This window comes from Sminthopsis crassicaudata, chromosome 1 (assembly GCF_048593235.1).
Source record: "Sminthopsis crassicaudata isolate SCR6 chromosome 1, ASM4859323v1, whole genome shotgun sequence".
Classification (NCBI taxonomy): domain Eukaryota; kingdom Metazoa; phylum Chordata; class Mammalia; order Dasyuromorphia; family Dasyuridae; genus Sminthopsis; species Sminthopsis crassicaudata.
In genome coordinates, this window is record NC_133617.1 from 19,742,302 (window position 1) to 19,761,463 (window position 19,162).

General features: G+C 40.0%; 1 protein-coding gene across 3 annotated transcripts in view; it reads left to right on the forward strand.

The window, feature by feature from the left end:
* The window catches only part of CMKLR1 (chemerin chemokine-like receptor 1), a 61,642-nt gene that overhangs the window by 36,701 nt on the left and 5,779 nt on the right, over window positions 1-19,162 (forward strand). The gene's annotated exons all lie outside the window — the stretch shown is intronic.

A 19,162-nucleotide genomic window follows, 5' to 3' on the forward strand; every position in this document is an offset into this window, starting at 1 on the left:
ACTAAGAGCCAGGCAAAATTGAACAACAACAAAAAGTCCTATACAGGAAAAAAAAAGAGATAATTAACAGAAAGAAAGCACTGGACTTGAAAAAAAGAGGCAGAGACTGATGATTTGCCCAGAGGTGGGAACTTTGCCTATGCAGAATTTCTCTGTGGGTTTCCTCAGTTCAATTAAGATTTGCCTTAATGAATCAAGCTGATTTCCAGAAACACGAGCAATCCTCCCATCTAGTGGAAGAGCCAACCAAGCCGAGCCCAGCTCAGCTCTTAACCCGAGTCAGTAATACGTTAGGTTAGCCAGCATGAGGGGCGTAGGAGTGACCCTTGGCTGAAGGAGGGGCTTTCTGGTGTTCCTCCCAAGAGAGGAAGGATACGTGTTAATTCACACTCTCTGTTGGGTGGATTAAGAGACAGCCCCAAGGAGTCCCAGAAAGCCAGAAGCTTCCCAATTTCTACTACTTACTAGCTATTTCAGAGGGTTAGGGATCTAGAGGTAGCGAAATAGGCTAGTAGAGAAAACGCCAAAGACCTGAGTTCGAACCCAGCCTTAGAGTTTTATGATCTATTTGACCTTGAGTAAGTCAACCAACTTGTCTGCCTCAGTTTTCTTTTCTTTAAAATGGGTACCTCTCTCCCAGGCTCAAATGAGAAGGATTCAATGGGATAATAAGTGCTAGTATAGCTATTGTTATAATATATAATATAATTTTACTAATATTAGAGCTGGAAGGGACCTGAGAGGCCATTCAGCCTAGCCCTTTCATTTCACAGGATGTTAAATGACTGGGTTCAAATCCGATCTCTGGCAATAGTCAAAGGGCACCTAAGTCAATGTCAGAAATGGGATTCTGCCATCAAAGTCGCTGTATTCTTTCTGTTATTCTATCCTGTCCTGTGTAGCATCCAGTTCTCCATGGAGTCAATGATGCTTTACCTTCCGGAGGCCGAGATCTCAGTCAGGTGATTTCTTGAGGTTTTTTCCAACTTCAAAATGATTTTACTCAGATGTCTTGGAACAATGGAATAAGCCATGGAGCAGGTCAGAGGACCCGAGTTCGAATCTATCTCTGACACTTCTTAACTCTGCACTGTGAGCAAATCACTTTATCTCTCTAAGTTTCAGTTTTTGCTCTCTGTAAAAGTAATCAATAAGCATTCATTCAGTGTTTATTTTGTGCCAGGAAGCGTGAAGGCACAGGGCAGAGATACAAAAATAAAAACAAAATTATTCAGACTCTTCTGTTTGATCTCTAAAACCATTCACCATTTGGTTCCAGTTTTCCCTTCTAGCCATACTGTCTTCACACACTCCACTTTTAAGCCAACCTGGCCTTTTTGCTGTTCCTGAACTATGACATTCCCATTTCCCACCTCCAGACCTTTGCACGGGCTGTGTGCTTCTTAGGAGGGAGTAGCCTCCCCAGGCCTGGAAGGCTTCAAGCAAAGACATTTGGTTGACATTCTATGGCAGGGATGCCTTTGGGCCTAAATTAGACTAGAGAGCCTGATTTGTTTAGCTTGGGCTTAAAGGGCAGATCTGGGATCGATAACAGAAAGGTCAGATTTAATGGCAAAGATGCAGATTTATGTTCGATATCAGGGGGGGAAAAGACCCAAATCCAAATTTCTCAACAGTGAGAGTCGTTCTATGTGGCATGGGATGGCGTGAGAAGGAGCGGACTTCTGTTTTCTGGAGGCTGGATAACCACTGCTCAGGAATATTGTAGGAAGAATTCCCGCTCTGTTCCACTGCGAGCCAGATGGCTGAGAAGTCCCTGGGATTCTTTGTGCCAGGCCCTATACTTGTGGCCATATTCTAGCTCTCAGTAAACTATCCCAAGGAGTGTGTAAACACTCGAATTCATGGAGTCTCCATAGATTTTATTATTATTATTATTACTAGCAGGCTGAAAGCTTAATTAAGGAGATTTCTGTTGCTTTAAAACCCCAAGTAATGTAAATGTGTGGAGGTAGTCGGAGGAGACTCACCGAATGGATTCGAAATCATCGTCCACTCCGGGGGAGTATTTGTGTATCTGTGTGGGGTGTGTATCATTGAATGCACACCATCTTCTTCATTTATAAACTCAATTTATGAGCCGTATGTTTAGACAAGTTAAGGAGAATGTGAGTGACCCCTGGACAAAACGCTTTAAGTTATTTCTCCCAGAATGGGGAGTTATTTGTGTTGATGTAAATTCTCTTGGGGATTAAGTAAAACTTCTTATGACTAGCAGCCTATGTTTGTGAGGGGTAGATTGGGGTTGGAGGATTAGTCTATGTTTGGGATCAGACCTCAGTTTGTGACTAGATTAATTAGGGGTCAACTTCTGGCAAGGATTAGGGGGGTAGCTTGTGACCAAGGTCAGAGTGTAACCTGTGACTAGGAATCGGTCTTTGGGCCTTGATTTTAGTTATGGAAAGGACTTCTCATGAGATGCAAATTGGTGAACCTGTAGAAGTCCTGAATTCAAATCCAGCTTCAGAAATAGACTAGCTTGTGATCTTGCCTCAGTTTCCTCAATTGTTAAATGGGGATAATAATAGCACCTACTTAACCAGAGTTGATGTGACGATAATATATTTATAATGCACTTGGAACATAGTAGGTGCTTTATAAATGCAATCATTATTGTTGTTGTTAGGAAACTTCCTCCCTTACTGCAGATTGGTACCTTCTTGGCCAGTTACAGTTTTAGAAAGTTGCCTGGTTGAGGGGGTAAGTGACCTGTCTAGAGTCACGCCTCTCAGAATCAGAATTTGAATTTAGGTCGTAGGGCTCCGCCTGTAGCCGGGATTAAGACTTGAATTTAGTATTAGGACTAAGATTCTGACTGGTTTAGGTCTATAATTAAAATTATGTCTCAGTCTGAATTTAGGGTTGGGGATCCATTGATGTCAGATTACAGGTTAGCTCCCAACTAATCCTTAGTAATAGAAGTAGTGAAGTGCTGTTTGGATAGAGTACCAGACCTAGAGACGTAAAGATCTGAATTCAAATCTGTGACTCTAGACAAGTAATTTTATTCTATTTGCCTCAGTTTCCTCATCTATAAAACGAGCAGGAGAAGGAAATGGCAAATCCTCCAGCATCTTTGCCAAGAAAACCCCAAATGGGATCACAAAGAGTTTGACATGACTGAAAATGACTGAGCAACAACAATACTTGGGATTGGTTGATAATGAATGCTCAGTTCTTGCTGATCAGTATGTGTCGGGCTGGGATTTGAACCCGTCCAAGGCCAGTTTTCCATCCACAATACTACAATGCTCACATGCTCCCTCCTAGTAACAGTCATAACTGTGGTGGTTGGCTGTAATGAAATGATCTCTCCCAAGGTCATCTAAAATGGACAAAAGAAGACCTGCAGAATTAAGAGGGGGTGGAATGGGAGGTGATGGGACTATGGGATTGGACCCCATGTATGCGCCACCACCCTTGCTTAATTAGTGACCACCCTAGACCCCTGGGATTTCCAATAATCAATACAACTTCTCAGCAGTGCAGAGTTCTTATTAAAAGCTTTCTTTAGGGAAGGCCTTGGCCCTTTGCAAACCCAGGCAGAGTTGGGGGTAGAAGCTGGAGTGGTAGCGGAGGTGCTGACTTTCCAAAGCAGCCAGCACTTATTTGGCTCCTTGTCCAACAGTCCCGGGTAAGTTTCCATGAGAGTGGGTGTGGGAGCAGAGAGAAAACATTCTCCCGGATGGTCGAGCTAAACCTATCTGGCTGCCAGTGGCCGGTACACATTAGTGAAAACAGCTGCCGGTCGTGGGGCTTTGATGTGACGCATCTCACAGGCTTCTCTTTCATGGCAAGATCATTTCTGGCAGTTTGGGTTTGGAAGTGGGTTAATTGGGACCACGGCCCCCTCAGGACATTGTCTCCCACTCCTCCCACTTGGAAGTCCTCGAATTCCCTCATTCACTTATTTAAGTCAGGAAAGGAACTTTTAGAGAATTGGGGAATGTTGGCTGCTGTTCTCCTGGGTCCAGAGCTGGGGCTCAGACTTTCTTCCCAGAAGCCTTCTGCCTGGAACTACCTTCTTGTATAGAATCAAGGAAGGGGCTAAGGAGGAGGGGGAGAGTCCAAGAGTCCTTCGGCCTTCTTGGATCCCCTGTCATTGGGGGTCATTATGGCTTGCCAACCAGGGATGGCATAAGGAACAATCTGAATTCTCACATCCAGGCTTAGTATTAAGTGACTATTAAATCAACCAATAACATTAATGGGAAAAAAGAGGGGATGGGCTTCTTGTTGACTTTATGGACCCATCACAGCTTCTGGAGTGCAAAGTTCCTTGAGTAACCCTCAGCTTCCTTCCTTTTATTATTAGTGTCACTGCTGCTGAGTGGGATGGCTGAGGGACAGGAGCTGAGGGAGAGGCCCAGACACTGTCACATTTTTGTTCTTCATTAGGAATCCTCTCTACAAATGCCCAGCCTTTCCCAGACCTCTAGGGAAGGCAAGTGGACATTCTCCAGGGGCATCCCACTCCAGATTTGGATAAATTTAATAGCTGAAAAGTTTGTGTCTTACATCCCACCCAAATCTTTCTAAAGGTCAGTCATAAAAAGTCAAATCCCTCTTCTGTGGGACACTTTATACATGAAGTCAACTCTCATGCTTTATGGGCAGCTGGGCAGGGGTGCCATGTTGCATGGAGTCAACAAGATTATCTTCCCGAGTTCAAATCCAGCCTCAGACACTTACTAGCCGAGTGACTCTGGACAAGTCTCTTAACCCAGTTTGCCTCAGTTACCTCATCTGTAAAATAAACTGGAAAAGATAATGGCAAACCACTCCAATAGCTCTGCCAAGAAAACCCCAAACCAAGTCACAGAGGGTCATAATTGAAATGGCTCCCAGTGCCATGCTCCTCTCCTCCCCCATTCTTCTCTAAATGAAACATTCCCAGTTTCTTCAACCCACTTTTATTTGCCATGACCCTGAGGTTCACTAAACATCCAGGTGTGGCTGAAAAAGAAAGTGTATGGGAGGGACACAATAGCTGTCTTTAAGATGTGTGGAGGAAATATATCCTTTTCTGCTAGGCCCCAGGGAGGCAGAAACAGGAACAATGGGGGGAAGTTGCAGGGAGACAACTTGAGGCTGGATGTCAGGAAGCACTTCCTAATGCTTTGAACTGTCCCAAAGAGGAATGGGCTGCTGTGGAAAGCAGTGGCTTCTCCTTCCTTGGAGACTTCGGGCAGAGATTAAGTGATCCAGGTATGTTATAGAGGAACCCCTTTCATATACGGGTTGGATTAGATGGTTACTGAAGTCCCACGCTCAGATTCTGTGATTCTGTGATCCTTAGTCCTCTCGTAGGAATGCTTTCTACCTGCTTAATAGCTTTCCTAAAGAGTGGGGCCCAGAAACAAACACTGGATTCCAGCTAGATTTTGCTTGGGGTGAAACTATCCCCTCTGGGATGGTGGAAAAATGGGGGAAAGGACACTGGCACAAAATGTGGCATCTGGGATCGGGAAGATCAGAGTTCAAATCCAACCTGAGACACTAGCTTTGTGACACTGGGCAAGTCATTTATCCCCTAATTGCCTCAGTTCCTCATCTGTAAAATGGGAATTCACTGGAGAAGAATATAGCAAACCACTCCATTATCTTTGCCAAGAAGGCACCATGGGGCCATGGAGAGTTGAACGCGACTGGAGGACTGAATATAAAACACCAAATACCAGACCTGTGCTAGGTGCTGGGGACAAATAGACAATAATGAAACAGTCCCTGCCCTCAAGTAGTTTGTATTCGATAGAGGGAGACCATGTGCACAGAATATACTGGCTCTGGAGTCAGAGAACTTAGTCCAAATTCAACCTCTAATACTTATCTGTGAAACTCTTCCTCTTTCTGGACCTCAGTTTCCTTCTTTGTAAAATGAAAATTTTGGACTGGGGAGCCTTTGAGGTCTTTTCCAGCTATAGATCTATGATCCTACTGGGGTAATGCAAGCTCGGTGTTTACCGAGATGGACGTTCTCCTTTTCCCCGTCACAGTCAAGTCGTATTTATCTATGTGCGATCTGTATTCTAGGCCCTGCAAGACCCAGTAAGCTAGTTGAGGAAGGATGACTTTTTTTTTATCTTGATAATCTCCGGGACGTGGAGGTTACAGGTGGAATTGAATTTCCACAGAGCAGGACTGATTTTGGATTCCCTAGGAAAGGCATGTACGTCTGGGCTTAGTAGCCTAGGGTAGCACCACATGTTCCACCAAAAATAAATGTGACCCAGAATAACCCCAGATGCCTCTGAGCCCCTTCCAGCTCATCCACCGAGGGTGGGGGAGCAGCGGTTGAGGAAAAATTCCTCAATTCTTTCCTTTCAGCAGCTTTTTTGAGCCGTTCTTCCTGTGCTCAGCCCGGGCTTCATCTGCTGGTTTCCTCTGCTTAGCTAAACAATAAGGGCAGGCTTTGTTAGACCTTCTTTTCCATAAGGATGGGGCCTGAAGAAGGGCATGGAGGGTGACGGTGAGATCCCAGGGGCAGGGTTTTAGATCAGAGTCTAACTCTCCCATTTTACAGATGGAGAAATTGAGACTCAAGTCATTTGCCCAAAGTCACACTGGTATGAGTGTCAGGGGCCAGATTTGAACCCTGGTCCTCTGACTTCTTTTTTGACCTTTGTTTCTGATTTTCCCAACTTTGATGTGGTGGACTCAAAGCTATAATTAGCTGCAATTATGCTTGATGAAAATTCATTTGGGGGTGAGGGTGGAAGACAAGTCACTATGAGTCATCCCAGAGAAGTGGATGGCTTATCTTCATGGAGTCTGGTCTTCATCCTTTTAGAGGCTGAAGGGAGAGGAAAGGTTATCAGGGCAGAGAGAGTCCGAGTATGAAGGCAATATGGTATAATGGAGATCAGGGAGTCTTGGTACAAATCCTACTTCTGATGCTTACAATCCTATGACAGATAGGGGGCACCATGATGCACGGAACACTTGGCCTGAAGTCAGGAAGACCTGAGTTCAAGTCCAGCCTCAGACACTTGGTAGCTGTGTTATCCTGGACAAGTCACTTCACCTCTGTCTTCCTCATCTGTAAAATGAGGATAATTGTAATATCTCATCCAGTCCATTCCCTTGGATGCCGTGAAGATCCAATGAGATACTATTTATTAAAGCACCTAGCACAGTGCCTGGCACATAGTAGGTGCTTCATAAATGCTCATTTCCTTCCTTCCTACTAGAAGGCTTCTGAGTTACCTTTCAGATATAGACAGATGTTCCTGTGAGGTTTGGAATGATTTCCCCTTGTGTTCCTGGATGACCAGTGTTAGGCTAAAAGTCATTTCAGAGAGGAGAGATGCCTTCCCAAGGAAGAAGGGTGTCCCCTTTTGCAGATGGTGGGCACCCTAGGGCAAACTGCACCCACTCCACACTAGCTAACATAATGGGATGCTAGCTTGCCTGAGGAACTGAGAGGGGCTTAAAAACGCAGCGCAGGATTCTTCAGCAAGGACCCAAGGGCAGCTTGGATCTTCTCCTATTCTAGCCTAGTCCTGCGACCAGATGCAGAGCTGCCTCATCGTGGGTCCTGCCTCATTTTTGATGGAGTAGTGAGAACCTGCCATAGGGGTATTCCTCTGAAAGCGGTGAATGGGCTTGTGCTCTGGGGAGGCTTTATTATAATCTTAGGCATAACACCTTACTCATCTCTCCCTTTCTTTCTCCCATCTGCCTCTCTGTCTCTCTGTCTCCCTCTGTGTCTCTCTCTGTCTCTGTTTCTCTCTCTGACTCTCTCTCTCTGTATCTGTCTCTTTCTCTGTTTCTGTCTCTGTCTCTCTGTATATGTGTGTGTATATCCATAGCTAGAAATAAAGATATAATGTATACAATATATGTGTGTATGATATATATTTTATCTATCACATATCTTTCTATCCATCCATCTATCTACATCTCTCTCCTCTCTCTATATATATATATATATATGTGTGTATAAATATATAGAGATAAGATATTCTATTTTTTATCTGTCATCTATCTATCTATCCATCTCTCTATTTTCTCTCTATCTATCCTCTCTATCTACCTACCTATCAATCATCTTTCTTTCTTTCTTTCTTCTTTCTTTCTTTCTTTCTTTCCTTTCTTTTCTTTCTTTCTTTCTTTCTTTCTTTCTTTCTTTCTTTCTTTCTCTTCTTTCTTTCTTTCTTTCTTTCTTTCTTTCTTTCTTTCTTCTTTCTTTCTTTCTTTCTTTCTTCTTTCTTTCTTTCTTTCTTCCTTCCTTCTTTCCTTCCTTCCTCCCTCCCTCCCTTCCTTCCTTCCTTCCTTCCTTCCTTCCTTCCTTCCTTCTTCCTTCCTTCTTCCTTCCTTCCTTCCTTCCTTCCCTTCCTTCCTTCCTTCCTTCCTTCCTTCCTTCCTTCCTTCCTTTCTTCCTTTCTTCCTTTCTTTTCTTTCTTCTTTCTTTCTTTCTTTCTTTCCTTTCTTTCTTTCTTCTTTCTTTCTTTCTTTCTCTTTCTTTCTGTTCTTTCTTTCTTTCTCTTATCTTCTTCTTTCTTTCTTTCTTTCTTTCTTTCTTTCTTTCTTTCTTCTTTCTTTTCTTTCTTTCTTTCCTTCTTCCTTCCTTCCTTCCTTCCTTCCTTCCTTCCTTCCTTCCTTCCTTCTTCTTCCTTCCTTCCTTCCTTCCTTCTTTCTTTCTTTCTTTCTTTCTCTTTCTTTCTTTCTTTCTTTCTTTCTTTCTTCTTTCTTTCCTTTCTTTCTTTCTTTCTTTTCTTTCTTCTCTTTCTTTTCTTTTCTTTCTTTCTTTTCTTTCTTTCTCTTTCTTTCTTTCCTTTCTTTCTTTCTTTTCTTTCTTTCATTTCTTTCATTTTCTTTCTTTCTTCTTCTTCCTCAGTCTTCTTAAAATCAGATTATGCCCATGATCCTATGATCTCAACTCTCTTTCTGTCTCTGAGCCTCAGTTTCCCACCTGTCAAATGAAGTCAGACTTACTGACATCTAAAGTCCTTTGAAATTTCAAATCTATGATCTTGGAAGGTTTTTTGATGAGCATATGTAATCAAGCATAGGGAAAGGAAATGATTTATCCAAGGAGACTCAGTAAGCCAGTATAGAGCCAAGAAAAGCATTCAGGTTCTTTTTCTCCACTCGGGGATGCTGCCTCCAGGTGTGAGCACAGTTCTGATCAGAACCTCAGTGCCAACCTCAAAGCACAGCTAAGACAGTCCATAGAAAGTGGGGGAACAGGGAAGAATGGACACCTCCCAGTGAGTGCCTCTTCTTTAAAATCCCCCTTTGGGTTTCTCAAACAGACAAGGCTCTTCCCTCTCCTCCAGGGAACAAAAGGATTGGTTCTCATTTGGCAGTTCCCTCTTCTCTGCCTGGTGAACAGGAATAAAGGTGCTGTGTTGGGTTAATGTGTTGTTCTGGCAACCCAGATTTGACAGGACATTCAGCTTTGGTGGCAGAGTTTACATTTGGGTGATTCACACCTTTTCCTAGAAGCCTGGAGAGGAAGGCAAGCTGGTCCTGGTGCCAGGAAAAGATAATGGCCACAGAACCAGGCTTTCTGATTTCCAGTCCCAGTTCTGCTCTGTGTCCACAGGAAAATCATCTTCCCTCTCTGGTCAAACTATTATCCTAATAATGGAAAGATTTTTTTAAAATTAATTTTATAATTATAATTTTTTGACAGTGCATATGCATGAGTAATATTTTTTACATTATCCCTTGTATTCATTTTTCCAAATTTTCCCCTTCCTTCTTCTACTCCCTCCCCTAGATGACAGACAATCCCATACATATTAAATGTGTTACAGTATAACCTAGATACAACATATGTGTGTAAATCCAATTTTCTTGTGGCACAGTAAGAATTGGATTCTGAAGGTATAAGTAACCTGGGTAGATAGACAGTAGTGCTAACAATTTACATTCACTTCCCAGTGTTCCTTCTCTGGGTGTAGTTGTTTCTGTCCATCATTGATCAATTGGAAGTGAATTGGATCTTCTTTATGTTGAAGATATCCACTTCACTCAGACTATGTCTTCATACAGTACTGTTTTGAAGTGTATAGTGATCTCCTGGTTCTGCTCATTTCACTCAACCAGTTCATGCAAGTCTCTCCACACCCCTCTGTATTCATCCTGCTGTTCATTTCTTATAGAGCAATATATTCTATAACGTTCATATACCATAATTTATCCAACCATTCTCCAATTGATGGACATCTACTCATTTTCCAGTTTCTAGCCATTACAAAAAGAGCTGCCACAAACACTTTGGCACATACAGGTCCCTTTCCCTTCTTTAGTATTTCTTTGGGATATAGGCCCAGTAGTAGCACTGCTGGATCAAAGGGTATGCACAGTTTGATAACTTTTTGGGCATGATTCCAAATTGCTATCCAGAATGGCTTGATTCTTTTGCAACTCCACCAACACCAACTCCATCAGTGTCCCAGTTTTCCCACATCCCCTCCAACATTCATCATTATTTTTTCCTGTCATCTTAGCCAATATGACAGGTGTATAGTAGTATCTCAGAGTTGTCTTAATTTGCATTTCTCTGATCAGTAGTGATTTGGAACACTCTTATGAGTGGAAATAGTTTCAATTTCATCATCTGAAAATTGTCTGTTCATATCCTTTGACCATTTATCATTTGGAGAATGGTTTGATTTCTTCTAATTAGAGTCAGTTCTCTATATATTTTGGAAATAAGGCCTTTATCAGAACCTTTAATTGTAAAAAAATTTTTCCCAATTTGTTACTTCCCTTCTAGTCTTGTTTGTATTAGTTTTGTTTGTACAAAAGATTTTTAATTTGATGTAATCAACATCTTCTATTTTGTGATCAATAATGATCTCTAGTTCTCCTTTGGTCATAAATTCCTTCCTCCTCCATAGGTCTGAGAGGTAGACTATCCTCTGTTCCTCTAGTCTATTTATGATCTCATTCTTTATGCCTAAATCGTGGACCCATTTTGATCTGATCTTGGTATATGGTGTTAAGTGTGGGTCCATAGCTAATTTCTGCCATACTAATTTCCAGTTTTCCCAACAGTTTTTTTCAAATAATGAATTCTTATCCCAAATGTTGGTATCTTTGGGTTTGTCAAACACTAGATTGTATAATTGTACCCTATTTTGTCCTGTGTACCTAATCTGTTCCACTGATCGACTGGTCTATTTCTTAGCCAATACCAAATGGTTTTAGTGACTGCTGCTTTATAATATAGCTTTAGATCAGGTACAGATAGACCACCTTCATCTGACTTTTTTTCATTAATTCCCTTGAAATTCTCGACCTCTTATTCTTCCATATGAATTTTGTTGTTATTTTTTCTAGGTCGTTAAAATAGTTTCTTGGGAGTCTGATTGGTATAGCACTAAATAAATAGATTAGTTTGGGGATTATTGTCATCTTTATTATATTTGCTCGGCCTATCCAAGAGCAATTAATGTCTTTCCAATTATTTAGATCTGACTTTATTTTTGTAGCAAGTGTTTTGTAATTTTTCTCATATAATTCTTGACTTTTCTTTGGTAGATGGATTCCCAAATATTTTATACTCTTGACATTTGTTTTGAACGAGATTTCTCTTTGTATCTCTTGCTGTTGTATTTTGTTGGTGATGTATAAAAATGCTGAGGATTTATGTGGGTTTATTTTGTATCCAGCAACTTTGGTAAAGTTGTGAATTATTTCTAATAACTTTTTATTAGAATCTCTGGGGTTCTCTAAGTATACCATCATATCATCTGCAAAGAGTGATAGTTTGATTTCCTCATTACCTACTCTTATTCCTTTAATCTCTTTCTCGACTCTTATTGCTGAGTCTAGCATTTCTAATACAATATTGAATAGTAATGGTGATAGTGAGCAACTTGTTTCACTCCTGATTTTACTGAGAAAGGTTCCAGTTTATCTCCATTACATATTATACTTACTGATGGTCTTAAATATATGCTCCTAACTATTTTAAGGAATAGTCCATTTATATCCTATACTCGCGAGTGTTTTTAGTAGGAATGGATGTTGTATTTTATCAAATGCTTTTTCTGCATCTATTGAGATGATCATATGGTTTTTTTAAAATTTGATTATTAATATGGTCAATTATACTAATAGTTTTACTAATATTAAACCAGCCCTGCATTCCTGGTATAAATCCTACTTGATGATAGTGTATTATCCTGGGGATGATTTTCTGAAGTCTTTTTGCTAATATCTTATTTAAGATTTTAGCATCAATATTCATTAAGGAGATTGGTCTATAGTTTTCTTTCTCAGTTTTCAACCTACCTGGTTTAGGTGTCAGTACCATGTCTATGTCATAAAAGGAGTTTGGTAGGTCTCCTTCATCCCCCATTTTTTCAAATAGTTTATATAACATTGTTCTTTAAGTGTTTGGTAGAATTCACATGTAAATCCATCTGATCCTGGGGATTTTTTTCCTGGGGAGTTGATTAATAGCTTGTTCTATTTCTTTTTCTGAAATGGGACTATTTAAGCAGTTTACCTCCTCCCCTGTTAATCTAGGAAGTCTATATTTTTGGAGGTAGTCATCCATTTCACTTAAGTTATCAAATTTATTGGCATAAAGTTGGGCAAAGTAACTCATTATTTCTCTAATTTCCTTTTCATTGGTGGAAAGATCTCCCTTTTCATTTTTAAGACTAACAATTTGATTTTCCTCTTTCCTTTTTCTGATCAGATTTACCAAAGGTTTATCTATTTTATTGGCTTTTTCATAAAACCAACTCTTAGTTTTATTTATTAATTCAGTATTTTTTTACTTTCAATATTATTGATTTCTCCTTTTAATTTTAGAATTTTAAGTTTAGTTTTTGGTTGGGGGGTTTTAATTTGGTCTTTTTCTAGCTTTTTAAGTTGCAGGCCAAATTCATTGATCTTTTCTTTCTCTATTTTATTCAAGTAAGCCTTTAAAGATATAAAATTTCCCCTAATTACTGCTTTAGCTGCATCCCACAAATTGTGGTATGATGTTTCATCATTGTCATTATCTTGAGTGAAATTATTAATTGTTTCTATAATTTGCTGTTTCACCTAATAATTCTTTAAGATGACATTATTTAGTTTCCAATTACTTTTTGGTCTATTTATCCATAACGTCTTGTTGAATGTAGTTTTTATTGCATTGTGATCTGAGAAGAAGGCATTTCTGCCTTCCTGCATTTAATTTTGAGATCTTTATGTCCCAATATATGATCAATTTTTGTATAGGTTCCATGGACTGCTGAGAAAAAAGTATACTCCTTTCTATCACCATTCAGTTTTCTCCAAAGATCTATCATACTTAGTTTTTCTAATGATCTATTTACCTCTTTAATTTCTTTCTTATTTGTTTTGTGGTTTGATTTATCTAATTCTGAGAGTGCAAGGTTGAGATCTCCCACTACTATAGTTTTGCTGTCTATTTCTTCTTGCAACTCTCTTAACTTCTCCTTTAGGAAGTTAGATGCTATACCACTTGGTGCATATATATTTAGTGTTGATATGGCTTCATTGTCTATGCTACCTTTTAGCAGGATATAGTCTCCTTCCTTATCTCTTTTAATTAGATCAATTTCTGTTTTTGCTTGATCTGAGATAAGGATGGCTTTTTTGGCTTCACCTGAAGCACAGTAGATTCTGCTCCAACCTTTTACCTTTACTCTGTATGTATCTCCCTGCTTTAAATGTGTTTCCTGTAAACAACATATTGTAGAGTTCTGACTTTTGATCCAGTCTGCTATCCGCCTCCATTTAATGGGAGAATTCATCCCATTCACATTTACAATTAAAATTACTAATTCTGTATTTCCTGCCATCATATTATCCCCTGATGATATTTTTCCCTTGTCCCCCCTGAACCCCTTCCCCAGTATTGAATTTATGGACCCCACTTGTGATGTGCAGCCCTCCCTTTTTAGTATCCCTTCCCCCTCCTTATAAGTCCTGTCCCCTTTCTTGTACTCTTCCCTTATTCCTCTTTTCCTTTTCTTTTTTCCTCTCCCCCCTTATAATGAGGTGAGAGAGAATTCTCTGAAAAACAAAAATGTCAATTATTTCCTCTTTGAGCCTACTCTGATGAGAGTAAGATTCACACAATCTTTCTCCCCCTCTCTAAATTCCCTCCAATGTGGTAAATTTTCTATGCCTCTTCCTAGGATGTAGTTTCCTTCTTTTTATCTCTCCTTTCCCTTTTCCTGATACTATCCCCTTCCCTTTACTACTTCCCCCTTTTAAAAAAAAATTATGTCAGTAAAATCAAATTATCCACATGGACTTTCTATATATCCACAACAGAGATACAGTTCTCAAGAGTTCTTTTTACCTTTTTTTGCTTCTCTTGTGCCTTGTGGATGTAGATCAAATATTTTGTTTAAGTCTGTTTTTTTCCTTAAAAACAAATGGAATTCCTCTGTTTCATTAAATGTCCATCTTCTTCCATGGAAGAAAATGCTAAACTTGGCTGGGTAGTTTATTCTTGGTTGCAGTCCTAGTTCTTTTGCCTTTTGGAATATCAGGTTCCAGGCCCTTCAATCCTTTAATGTGGAGGCAGCCAGATCTTGAGTGATCCTTATTGTGACACATTGATATTTGAATTGTTTTTTTCCTAGCTGCTTGCAATATTTTTTCCTTTGTTTGATAGTTCTGCAGCTTAGCCACAATGTTCCATGGAGTTCTTTTTTTAGGGTCTTTTTCAGAAGGTGTTCGATGAATTCTTTCAATACCTATTTTCCCTTCTGTTTCTATTATCTCTGGACAGTTCTCTTTGATGATTTCCTGTAAAATGGAATCTAGGTTCTTTTTTTCATCATAATTTTCAGGAAGTCCAATGATCCTCAGATTATCTCTCCTAGATCTATTTTCCAGATCTATAGATTTTCCCCAGTAAGTATTTGACATTATTCTCCAGCTTTTCATATTTTTTGTTTTGTTTGACTGATTCTTGGTTTCTAATTGAATCATTCATTTCTATTTGTTCAGTCCTGATTTTTAATGAGTTATTTTCTTCATTCACATTTTTTAGTTCTTTTTGTATATGTCCAATTGAGTTTTTAAATGAATTATTTTGCTCTGTTGAATTTTTTTCCATTTCACTAATTTTTTTTCTTAGTGATTTATTTTCTTTTTCCAAATCATAAATCCTACTTTCTTGGGAATTTTTTATCTTTTCCAATTCAGAAATCTTACTTTCCTGTGATTTTTTTTAACCTTTTCTAATTCACAAATTTTGTTTCCCTGCACCTCCTGTGAATTCTTTATTTTTTCTAAATCAAATTTCAGGATGTTGTTATTCTCTATCATAGCTTCTCTTTCCTTTCCCCATTTTTCTTCAAACTCTCTTAACTTTTTAATAGTCTCTTCTAGGAGAGAGTTATGTGATGGGGGGCAGGTATCATTCCCCTTTAGGGTGTTATCTGGAGACTGTCTGCTGTTAGCCTCCTTGGGGTTGGATACCCGTTCTTTCTCTGAATAGAAGGTGTCAATCATTCTCTTCAGTTTCTTACTCATTGTTAACACTCTGTGTGGGGCCTGCCCTTTGGGTAGGAAATTTATCAGCTTCCTGCCAGATGGGGATAGGTTGCTCCTATCCTGTGTCTGGACTAAGAAAGAGCTATGGGAGAGAGTTCCCCTCCCCCCTTGGAAGTGACTTAGAGATGGTTAGCATGGCTGCATTGAGGGGAGTGCCCAGAAGGACCCTCGCTATGTGGCTTAGTGACTGCCCTGAAACTAGAGGCTGAACAGTAAAAGCATCACAAACCCCAGCCAAAGCTTTCTGTGGGACTGTGGATATTAGAAGCTGACACAAAAAGCCCCTGCACTCAAACTGGAAGTGTCTGCCCGGAAAGCACAGTCCCTGTTGCAAAGGTTCTGCTGTTATGGGAGTTCTGCTACTGCTGGAGTTTCGCTACAGAGAGAATTCCACTGCCTCAGGCTGAGTCCCACACTATGTGGATTAGAGGCTGCCTCAAGCTGTGTCCCCCGCTGTTCAGGTTCTTAACTGCCCCAAGGAAGAGCCCCAGACAGCAGCAGGCAGCTGCACAGCCATGCCGAGATCTGTTAGGTTCCTTCCAGTTTGGGGTGATTATATTTTCTGGCTATTGCTTTAACATGGTTTTGATTTCTCTTCTAATCTGCTATTTATAAGCAGAGTAGAGCTATCAGCCTATGTTAGATTCTTCTATCTCTGTGGCTTCTCTGATCCCAGAGTTCTCCCCAGCCTGTTTGGCACAGTGTGCTAGCCCCAATCCAACACTGTGCTGATCTTTTTTTTCTCCCCTTGGAACCAACCTTTTTTTTGTCAAAATTCCAGAATCTCTTTGGCTGGTAAGTTGTGCTTCTAATCCTTGTGGTTTTTATCAATCCAGCATTATTTTTGAGGCTGATTTGACTAGTTGGTATTGAGGGAAGAAAGGAGCTTAGAAATTCACGTGCACCTTCTCTGCCATCTTGGCTCTGCCCCTGTTAAGATGTTTTAATTACTAACATAGTAAACATTGATAAATATAACTCATGTAATGGTAATAATAGTAAGAAATAAGATTTGAACCCAGGTCTTCTTACTCTGTTGAATCTTAGTCATTCTGGTCTATTTGTTTCCATTTATATGTATTCTCAAAGAGAGATAATGGTTCCTTCAAACATAAGATTTTCATTTTTTTAAAACTAGGTTTGTAATTTCATCAGTAGGAAGGAATCCTGGAATTCTGGTGTGGCGATTCCTTTCCCTGATACAGATCAATGAACTATTTACAAACTAGATTCTCTGAGAGTTGCCTGAGGCACTAACAGGTTAAATGACTTGCCCAGTGACACATAGTCAGTATGTATCTGAGGTAGGGTTTGGACCCAGTCTTTCTGCTTCAGTAGCAAAAATTTGGCAGGTAAGATGATCTAATGATTATGAAAGAATAGCTTAGGCAGTTTTAGGTAGAGGTATGCTGGTAGATGTTTAACAACTGACTCTCTGGAAAAAAGAAAAATATACATAGGACACACTTTTAAGTTTAATTATTAGCATTTTCTCTATCCCTTTCTTAAGTTAAGCCAACCAACAAAACACTAAGTCAAGCCCTGATTTTTTTAGCATTTGCCAATTTCTGAGGTGTAAATGCTGACCCTGAACATTTAACAACCGGCTTTCAGGAGCTGGTTAGAACTGACTCCAGAACACAGATGATGGCTGAATCTCAAGTTGTTTATAATTATGTATCCATTGAAAACCCTTTTTAATGTGTCATTTGGAGTCTTTCTCTTATGTTGAAAAAAGCCGCTATCTTCTGAGTTTAAAAAAATTCCAAATTTGATTCTGCAAAATAATTGCCCTGCCTGACAGAACTCGGAGATGGGGATGACCTTGGGATGAGGTAGTGAGAGCTATTTCTGAGTCTCAAACTTTAGCCTTCCTTTGTTCCAGGTTCCATATTGAGACTTATCCAGGCTCCTTTGAATTCAAAAATAATACAATGACATAATTGGTGATTAATGAAAATAATGAGACTCCTTGATCTCTTATCCTTCACTTGTCGCTTGCCAATAAAGGACCCAATCTCCCATCATTGCTCTAAGATTTAGATTGGAAGAGACCTCAAAGATCATCCATCAATCCCACTCAACTCAACAATATAATAGTTGATGTACAAAACTTAAAGTTTACAAAATGATCCCATATATTAGCTCATTTGATCCCTCCACTACCAGAACATCTAAGATTTGAGATTATGGACTTTGCCCAACACATTTCAGGAGATCTGTTGGCAGGATAGGGTATCATACACATTACTTTCCCCATTTTATAAAGTAGGAATCTAATGTCCAGAGAGGGCAATTTGTAAAATGAAGGGTTGGATTATTCTCAAAGTATCATCTCCAGATCCTCAGAGGTCCCTGAGACCCTTTCAGAGGCTCTGCAAGTCAAAACAATTTTTATTATGATACTAAGATATTTTCATCTCTAATTGGGATAGCTAAGTAGTAGTGCTGCAGTAGAGTGCTGACTCTGGAGTCAGGAAGAGCTGAGTTCAGATTTTGATGGAGGAGACAAGATCTTCATCAATAGACACGTAGCATATGCTCTAGAGCAGGGGTTCTCAAACTACAGCTCGGCAGGCCAGATGCGGCCGCTGAGGACATTTATGCGGCCCGCCGGGTTATGGCAAATGGGCTGATGGGCGGAGACAGAGTGTGAGCTTTTGTTTTTACTATAGTCCGGGCCCCCCACAGTCTGAGGGACAGTGAACTGGCCCCCTATTTAAAAAAAAAGTTTGAGGACCACTGCGTCTAGAGCATGGCCGTTTTGACAAAACCAGAATAAAATGTAGTTGGGAAATATTTAACTAAGTAAGTAAAAATACAACAGAGTATAGTTAATGTTGACATGTGGTTTTCTAAGTCAACATGCAGCCTGCTGGTTTCTTTTATATGGTTTAATGGTCCTCTGCCCTGGAGCTGCCATTGTAACTTCCCTTCTCAGAAGCAGATTAGTCCTCAGAGCATTGTTGCTATATCTCTCCTCAGCTGTCTAAGGGTAGCCCTGAGAAGTTAGAGTAATGTCTTATCTAGTGTTATAGCTCATAAGCCCCCACCAGTGTGCTCCCCTTTATGATTATCAATCTAAATCAATTTGTCAATCAGAATTAAATATCTGTTAAACAGGGGTATTTATTAAGCTGATATAAGAATAGCTGGAACAAAATAGCTCCCTACTCCCAAAGTTTGTGACAAATGCATAGAATCCAGAAAGAAGTGGACTCAAATTAAGAAAGCATATATTCACAATGTCTGATTCCTGAAAGTACATTTCTTCTCTCTCTCTCTCTCTCTCTCTCTCTCTCTCTCTCTCTCTCTCTCTCTCTCTTGTAGGATACTAAATTTCCACTTTAGCATGCAATAGATTTTCTGTTGACATCATGATAGAGTTCCTTTTTTTAGGATCCTTAATTTGTTCTTGGACTCTCAATGAAGACAATGGCCCCAGATATTCCAGGGATAGTGCTAACATGTTTTGGGAAGCCCAAAGTGCTGCAAACCCTTTGGAGTTATATTTTCCTCTCTTGGCCATGGAAGGGAGAAGGATACTGAAATTGATGGGGAGGCTCTTCTCCTCCCCAACTCAATCTATTCCTTCTGGGGGGTTTGGCTGAAGGGCTTCCAGAAACACCAAATCCCAGATTCTGAACTT